Here is a 9,461-nt window from a genome sequence, read left to right on the forward strand (position 1 = left end):
AGGGCACATCTACCAAAGTGGACGTTACTTGAGGAATGATGCCATTTTGTGAGTTACAGGTTGCCATCTCTTAGTTACCACGAGCTGGATTCCTTTCAGGCTAGACTGGCCCAAAACCCTGAGTAATTCTATTGACTATGTTAAAAGATCAGCGATACAAATGAAAGAAGAATCAGGCCCAACCATAGCTTTAGAGTTTAATGATTAAAATGTGTATAAATCAATGAATATTTATCCTAGTCTTACAAAAATAATCTAGCATCGGGAATAGGGGATGCAGAGAGGTTCTATTCCCAAGCCCTCGGTACTGACAGCAGGCTTGTACGTCTGCACGGTACAGAGAATCAAGCAACCGGACAGAGGAGCAAAGAGAGCTGCATTACTGCAAGGGATACAGCTGCATTCTTACAGTTCTTTGTGCAGCCTAATGTGCCTTGCTTTTCAAGCAGTTTCCAGTGGATATATGTAGTGGTCCAGTTCCAGGGTGGGCTTGTGGACAGAAATACTTTCTTTTAGCCAGTTGAGTGGAGCTGCTGAAATGCAATGACCACAAGTGCTGTAATTATCATTCCACAGTCACATCACTTGGTGGCTGGAGGATTTGCTTCTGTTGAATAGTGCATCTGTGGATTTTTTAAGTTGCTCTTTTAAGATCAAGTGTTGCTGTCGGTTACATTTATAGCTCCTACTGAGCCAGTGGAAAATTCTGTAGGCTAGCACAGTCTTTCCAATGCAGACAGGTGTTTCAGTGATTAATGATGAGACATTAGTATGGCAAGAAGTGGCACTTACTGTGATTAGTTATCAGTTTAAAACAGAGACAAGTATGTATTTACATGGCAAGCTGTGAACTTCTGGAATTTGCTGCCCCAGTAAACTGTGGACACAGGTGGGAGGACAAGGTCAGAAGATATCTGATAAATTAATGGTAACAAGTCCACAAACAGACACTGAAGGGAAGATGCAGGGTTCGCAGCCATGGTCATTGTGGATGTTGAAATAGTGTGACCGGATCATAGTGAACTACAGATAGTGGCCAGGCTTCTTTGCTCTCCCTGGAATGCATCTTCTCTTGCCACTGTTAGATACAGTGTCTGGATATGCTCTCTGACCTGATGGGGCATTTTCTGTATTTTTAGGTTCACTTTTGTTCTTCTCGCAGCATAAGGTAGGAGACAAGGCTAGCTGAGAGGACAGCAAGTCTCCAGAGATGTTCCCTTTGGCACCCTGCCTTTCTCTTGTTAGAGATCTATTTTCCAAGAGTCAGGGAAATAACCTGTTTTCATCAAAATGCCTCAACTGTGAAGTAAGTCACAGTGAATTAATCAACTGTTTGGATGCTAATTCAGCAGTCCTCTTTAAGTACCCTTTTCCCATCAGCCTGTGCACTACTGGGCCACATCAGAGGAGGAATATTAGCAGAGTATTGCGCCTGGGACACTGTTTCCCATTCTGGCTGCTATCTGCCTCCATTTCCACATCCAGAAGTTTGTCATCGGGGATATTTAGCACTGTCCAGTATATACAAGACTCCCAGTGACAAGCTATCTGTCCAGGATATTGGTGACTTTTAGAAACTGGGGAATGCTAGCAACATTTTATGATTATTATCTTCTACATACAAGCAGTAAGGCATCTGGCCATCTTCTGGGAGTGAAATCTCTTAGTAGAGGATCAGAGATAACATTGGCCCATTACACAATGAGGTCAGTCACCTCACAAATAGGGATGTAGACAAAGCAGAGATGTTTAATACCTTCTTCACCTCTGTCTTTAACACTGGTGATGGGCCCTGGGACCTCTGGAGCCCTGGGTTGGAAGACCATGGCTGGGGGGATGATAAACTCACAGCTGATCCTGAGCTTGTTCAAGACTTGCTGCTCCAGCTGGATGCATATCAATCTATGGAGCCTGATGGGATTCATCCCAGTGTACTGAAAGAGCTGGCCGATGTCTTTGCAGGACCTCTCTCCACTATTTTTCAATGATCTTGGCAGTCTGAAGAGGTTCCCATTGATTGGAAGCTGGCAAATGTTGTCCCAGTTTTCAAGAAGGGTAAGAAGGAAGACCCTGGTAAGCACAGGCCTATCAGTCTCACTTCAGTGCTTGGTAAAATTATGGAGAAGGTTATTCTGGGAGTTACTGAAAAACACTCGAGACACCACACAGTCACCGGTCATAGCCAACACAGGTTCATGAGGAGAAAGTCCTGCTTAACCAACTTAATTTCCTTTTATGACAAGGCCACCAGTCCAGTTGACAAAGGGAAGTCAGTAGATGTGGTATTTTGGGATTTTAGCAAAGCTTTTGATACAGTCTCTCACAGTATCCTTCTGGATAACAGGCAAGTCTGTAACACATTGGATGAGCAGGTGGCTGACGGGTCAGGCTCAAAGGGTTAAAGTAAATGGGGTTACCTCAGGCTGGCAACCAGCTGCCAGTGGGGTTCCCCAGGGCTCAATTTTCGGTCCAGTGCTCTTTAATGTGTTTATAAATGATCTGGATGCAGGAATTGAATGTACATTAAGTAAGTTTGGCGAGGATGCTGAACCAGGAGGAGCTGCGGACCCCCTGGAGGCAAGAGAGGCCTTACAGAGGGATCTAGATAGACTGGAGAGCTGGGCAGTCACCAGCTGCATGAAATTTAACAAGAGCAAGCGCCGGATTCTCCACCTGCGACAGGGTAATTCCGATGCTGATCTCCTCTCTCTGGTGACTAGCAATAGGACAGGAGGAAATGGAATGAAGCTGCATCAGGGGAAGTTCAACTTGGACATTAGGAAGAAGTTCTTCACTGAGAGGGTGGTCAGTCGCTGGAACAGTCCCCCCAGGAAAGTGGTCACAGCACCAAGCCTGGCAGGGTTCAAGGAGCATCTGGATGATGCTTTTCTAGTTTAGTTTTAGGTAGTCCTGTGGGGAGCAGAGAGTTTGACATGATGATCCTTATGGTTCCCTTCCAACTTGAGATATTCAGTGATTCTATGCTTATATGCATGGAAGATCCTGAAATGAAAATAAGGATATGACATTTAGATCCTTTAACAATTGCACTTGGGACTTGCTGTGGTTTGAAATGGACATAGCATGAGAAGTCTATTACTTGTAATAGACCAGAATATTTCTTTTCCATAGATGCCATATAAAATGGATTTCCCAGATGTTCAATGACCTACTTAGCCATAGATTTCTTTCACTCTGTTTCACTAAAAATAGCTTTTGTCAGAAAACTAATACATTGAAAGCAAAATGCTGTAGAACTTATATTAGTTTTGCTACTTTTTTTTTAATACACAGTCCTTCCAGGCCAAGGATGTGGACCTATTCATTCAAGCAGGGTCTCTTGTCTCCAGGGGCACTAACTTTCAGCACTGTTGGTGAACACAGTCTCTTTTCCCTCTACTGCCTTTCAGAGGACCTGGCACAAAACAAAAACAAAAGCTGGATTCTCACAGGGAACAGACATTCTGTTTTGAATAGCTTTTCTCATCTCACAGAAACTGTACCCTTTGGACCAGTGAGGGAAGCTGCTCAATCAAATCTGGAAGGGGCTTTACTGAAGTATGGAGGGGCCCAGTGACTGGGAGGGTCGGTCGGACCACTGCAGGTATCGACAGAAAGTGGCTGAGTAGCACCATTTGGTGAGCAGAAACCCGTGCTCAGATCCAGGTTAGAAAGGAATCTAATGGAGAGTTTCTGGGATGAGACTAGACTAGAGCTTCAGCTGCTAATCAAGGGATTTCCTGCTCTGGAGCCTGAAGGACAAAAGCTGCACTCTGAGCCTTTGCTTTGTAATATAATGGAAGAAAATCCATGGTGCTTCTCTCCCAATGGGACAGGATAGTTTCTATGATTTTACTATATTACTTCTTCCAAAAGCATGCTGCAGCACTCTTTCAACTCCAACTAGATACGAACAGCCTCTTTGCTAGGCTTTAGGTCTCATGACCCCAGGCTGCAAATAATTTCATGTCATTCCCCCTATCCCTCAGAGTCTACTAACCTCAAAGACATCCTTGAGCTTCAAACGATTCGTAGTTATCTCTGATTGAAAGCCCTTAGCCCAGGAATCATCATTATCATCTCCTTGGATAAAGATTTTCCAGCAGTTATTGTAGTCTGGAGAAATGGAACCAAGATGACTAACCTGAGTTTATTCAGATACCAGAGAAGCTCAGGCAACAAGACTTTTTAACCTTTTCCCTGCACCCATGGCACAGAGACAGCTTGGCCATGGACAGGCCAGCTAATGGATGCTGTCCACTCTGTATTTGGAACCAATGCCATTCTCTCTGGGCATTCCTCACCCCCCACCCCCACCCCCTTACCAGTGGAACTGCATTTAGTGCCCTAGGACAAGGGAGAAGCACCCTATCTCCCAGTCCGTCAGGAGTGACAAAAAGATGGTGCCTCTAAATAAGCAAGAATTTTCATACAGTTTTCATACAGGTCTGGCTGCTAGGAGTCCTGTCCCCCTTCTACTGCAATATTTGAACATCTGTTTTTGGACGTGACACTCAGTCACTGAATGGTGATGGATGTGTCCCCAGAGAAGCTGGGCAGGACACTGGGCACAGAAGCAAGCCCATACAAGATTCACCTATGCACAAAGTTCACCAGTTCATCCCTTCACAGTCCCACAAAGCACAGGAAATCTTGCCTTCAGTTTCCATGACAGAAATTTTTACATCTGCCAATCTCACAAGGTTCTTCAGACCTTGGCGGATTCTTTCATCTCTTATGCAAAAAAGCCGTGCTATATGTATGTCTATGTTGACGTATGAGTGCTTCTTTAAGAAATTCAGTATTTTATAGCAGCAGTTTTCACAGGGGCTCCAGGACAAGTACCACGTGATAGAACAGTTGACATAATTATTGGTTCTTCTCGTCTTAAAGATCTTCTCCAGAAAGTAGACTTCAGCATGGTAATTGTCATTTCTGACCCAGTGTATCCAAGGTGTGCCGGCCTCACCCCACTGCAGTTTGCACAGCAGGTATGTTTCCTTTGGAGTGTTACGGGGGTCAAACTGATGCTTTAGTGCCGTCTTAGAGACATACATGCTGAAAAAGAAGAGAAACTTCAAGGAATCACTGGTTACAACTTTGTTTTCGGTAGTTCTCCAGTACACAAAAAATGGGGAGGGTGGAGGAAATGAGAGGAGGACTGAAAAGGGCAAAACATGAGAGAGCAACGCAAGGAACATGGAGAGGTACACACCATGGCAGGGTAAAGGAACCAAACACTGAACCACTTAATCCTCCCTTTGTCTGCAACTGCATGTAGAGCTTTCACCTCCTCACCCCTCCCTGTGGCTGCCCTTTTCTTCATCAGCATGAGTATTTCTAAAAGCTTTCTATATCTTTTTATGTGTCAGACATTTTTCCAGGTCTCCTATGTAGCCCTTTTTGATGTAGGGAGCTGTTGCAAATTTTGTGAAAATAAAAAAAAAATTAAAAAAAAAACCAACTACTGATCAATTATGAAGCTGAGTATTCTCTTGCTGTTTGTATTTTCATAAGGATTAGCACAGTCAGCACAACGTACATGAGAAAAGGAGAAAGAAGTGCTCAATACAAAAAGATGCAGCTCCCAAGAATGACATTTTCTGACAGATAATCCATCTCTTAGATCCAGATCTATTCAGTTCAGAACACACCCCTAAGTATTGTCAATTAAGTAACTATACCGCCAGTGTTGGTCATGAATGTATCCTTTATATCAATAATTATCCATGATGCATAAATAATATATGAAGTCACCATTAGTACTTTGTAACATTTGTACAATTACTTTATATAGAGATTTATATGAGAATACACTTCAGATATATATTTTCCCACATTAGAGTAATTCAGAATAATGGTAGTAGACAACTGGACAGACTGTTAACAAAAAACCAATAAGCCTGTAGATTGTTTTATAGATTAGCAACTACCAATGACAAACACAAAATCAAAGAAACCCACTATCTGAACTAAAGACAAATTAAATCTTGCAGGTGAAGCATATTCTCTAGCTGCAGGACTCATCACCTTTGTAAAAAAGCATCTCATTTCTCTGGGTCAGTCAGAAGGCTTTGTCTTCTTACCCTGTCTCCTTCCTCATCCCAGCCTCCTACACATCAAAATACAAATGTACATAAACCAGTTCATAAACCAGAGTGTATCTCTGTTTATTTTCTCCATGTAAACTCCATATAAACCACAGAAAATATGCATGTAGATTTCTTTATCAAACTTTCTATTGAATTTATGTAAATGTAACAAATGTAAATGTCACCAAGTATTTAAGTCTGGCACAGGAATAAGTGTTTTTATTATACTTAATTCTTTTAGTATGTAATTAAAAAAAAAAAACAACAAACAACAGAGAGAGACAGAAGTGGAGCACAGGCTTAATTTTTTTTTTTTCTCATTTAGAGGTGCTAAAAGAGATGCATTTTTTCTATTTCTATTATGTTATTTGGAAGTTAGTGCCTATTAGCTTAAATTTCTTTAAAACTTGATGATTAGGGAACATATATATAATAAGTATATAATATATATTTAATATATATAATATGTGCGCATGTGTGTGTGTGTGTATGTGTGTGTGTGTGTACAGGGAATACAGTGACTGGTTGAAGTTCACCAAAGAAAATACATTGAACTCTGAATACTCAAGCCCAATCAGTTAATCTAATTCTTACAGAAGGTATCTTAAAGGTTTTGGAAAGCAGTGTTACAGAGATCTGATTTGTTCAGAGGTATCTGTAGTGGTTGCCATCTGGTTTTATCATACAGACAAGTTAAAATTTCCAGGTCTTACTGAAACTGGTCTTAAGCACCCTCCTCCCTGTGTCTCCACCATAAAATACTGCACTTCAGATAAGCTGTTGCAGTGGGGGTCCTGTGCATATTTTCAGGGACATAAAGCCATTTCTTTAGAACAATCTCTCAATACACTAATCTTCAGCATAAAGCCACCTTAAAGATGTGTTAAGCCAAGTAAAATTTATTGTGTAATCAGCTAATGCAACATAAACAAAGGTCTGCATCCTTGTAAATATCTACTACAGAAATAACTTGCTATTTTTAAAATAATGGATTAATGTAAATTTGAACAACTCTAACGGAAGGACAGACAAGAGATTTAAAAAACATTATAAAACATTCCGACACTATAGAATATGTAAGAATCCCAGCACCTGTTTTCTTCTCTCCCCAAACCAGGTAAGAGAACACTTAAAATAAGTTGTGAGTTTACAGATAAATTGCCCTAAGCCATGCAATCCCTCTATTTTTTTTATTTTTATAGCTATCACAAACAGTCCTTGCTGTTCAGCATTGTTATGTACGGTACACATAGACACATGGAGCCTAACTAAAAAAAAATCAAGCACTTAATAGCTGGTTCCTTGATACAAATATAAGACAAAGTTCAAAGTCCACAAATAATAGTAATTTTAAAAGTCCTAAAACTTTTTTAGTTTTCTTTTTAAATTTGGTTCACCAGTCTTATGAGGATGAACTTGTAACCCTTTCAGAATTTGAGAGCTGGAGAGAAATGCACCAGCTCTAAAGACTGACTATTTGAAAGGTGAATTGCACCCCAAGATGTTTAGAGGAGTCGGGGGAGAAAATGGCAGATAAATACAGCCAACTAACTGTCTCCTAGGCTTTATTTTCTTTTCCATGAATATCCACTGCTTTGTGAATGTGCATTAAACCTTGGAAATGTATTGACTGATTACAAATATCTTTTGAAATGTGTTATTTGTACTTTTCCTATTGTTTCACCATCCATAACTTGAACAGGAATGTAATGAGTTTCTTTCAAAATGTACTAATTTTACAAAAACAGCTCCTAAAACTAGTATCTCTCTTACTAAAACTTCACATAATAAACTGCACCACTGTAGGTATTTAACAATTTTCCTTCCTTCCTCTAACACTTGTTATTAGAAACTATTTACAGTCCTACTCGTTACAAGAGAATAATAGCAATAATGGTAATATCTAAAAATGCAGGAGCATCCAAACTTCATTAATCCACACTTTTCCTCCATGGCTAAGGCTTTCCACAGCCCACGCGCTTCTTTACTAAACTTTGTATTCAAACTTTTTCCTCCCCGCTCTGTTGAACAGAAACCGGCTGGTCTGACGCTTCCTGTTTATTCTGCGGCACAACAGCCGTTTCCAGAATCGAAACGGTCGGGCAGGGAAGTGGCACTTTTGGATTCTCTTGCTGCCCAGCGTTGGGAGTGAACCAGCTCCCACCATAGCCCTGCCCCAACCCACCCCCAGCTTGCGCTTGTTTTTATCGGCGGCTTTTGCTCCCTGCTGGTTTATGGCTCCCACCGCGGTTTTATGCCGACAGGAACTTCCCCAAGAGGCTCAGGCTTCGGTGCAGCCCCTTGCCCGCTGCAGTGGCCCCGGGTACCAGGGCTCCCACTCGGGTACACTGGCACCAGTATCGCCCTCTCCCAAGACAGAGACTTTGCACAGACAGAAAGCACACCCCTGGGGCAGAAAAGAAGACGGGCCCCCTTGGGCTGAAGCAAGGACAACACAGAGCTGAAGCTGGCGGTTGTTTGGGATTTTTTTGGTCAGCGAATATTTTTTTTACCCTCTCAGCTTTCTCTTGTACATGGCTTCTCCTCTCCCTGCGAGCCCTCCTTGGGTGCTGTCCTCCTTTCTGCTCCTGCAGATGGGGCTTCACAGGCAGCCGATGACAGAGCACATCCCCAGGCTCCGCTGGCACGGGGTGATGTAAGAGGAAATGGAAAAAAAATGGTTTGACTGTGGTTGCTACCAGTAATGACATGTCTTTACAAGCCTGCCCTTAGCAGCGCTCTTTCCTCACCCCTCAGCTGGGGCCTGAGGGCTGATACATGTTTCCAGTCAAAAATGTCATCATTGCACAATTTCTTTCAAGCCTGCTTGTAAGTGTGGAAGGGATGATAACGCTTGGTTGGCAGAAAAATGAGATTTATTCTTCGGCGCCGGGGACTCCTCCCAGCGGTACAGCTGCCAGAGTGCCCAAAGCTCGGTGCTGTGGAAAGCACAGCCCTTCGTCCTCCCGCATCCAAGATCTTTCCGTGCAGTCAGAGCTTTGTCATGGATGAAGTGCTCACAAATACCTCTGATGAGAGACTTCACTCACAAGGTGTCAGCAAAGCTTAATGACCTTCCCTGCCAAACCCAGGAGGTTGAGAGTTCCCCCCATGGAGGAAGAGAGGGGAGCCTTGCAGAAGACGTGGCATTTGAGGAGCTGGTGATCTCCACCAGGCCGTGTCTGCTCCCTTGGGCCTTCTGCTTAGGGACTGGGCAGCCTGTATGTTACTAATGCAATCTGTAATTTATATACACGGGTCTGTGCTGCATGTGCAGCACGGCCTTCAGCCTACGCCATGCTGCACACACCCCTTGGCCACAGGACAAACCTCGCTGGTGGGCTGTGACAGAGCAGCCTGCAGGCAGCT

General features: G+C 42.8%; 1 long non-coding RNA gene across 1 annotated transcript; it reads right to left on the minus strand.

Annotated features, from left to right (window-relative positions):
* Nucleotides 1-183: 183 nt before the first annotated feature.
* On the minus strand, nt 184-8,790 carry LOC114011310 (uncharacterized). The gene is made up of 3 exons (XR_008747793.1): nt 8,606-8,790; nt 4,001-5,058; nt 184-3,003 (listed from the first exon to the last, which is right to left on the minus strand). It is a non-coding gene; the product is annotated as an uncharacterized LOC114011310 (long non-coding RNA).
* Between the last annotated feature and the right edge of the window lie 671 nt (nt 8,791-9,461).

The sequence above is a fragment of the Falco peregrinus genome, chromosome 6 (assembly GCF_023634155.1).
Source record: "Falco peregrinus isolate bFalPer1 chromosome 6, bFalPer1.pri, whole genome shotgun sequence".
Classification (NCBI taxonomy): Eukaryota; Metazoa; Chordata; class Aves; order Falconiformes; family Falconidae; genus Falco; species Falco peregrinus.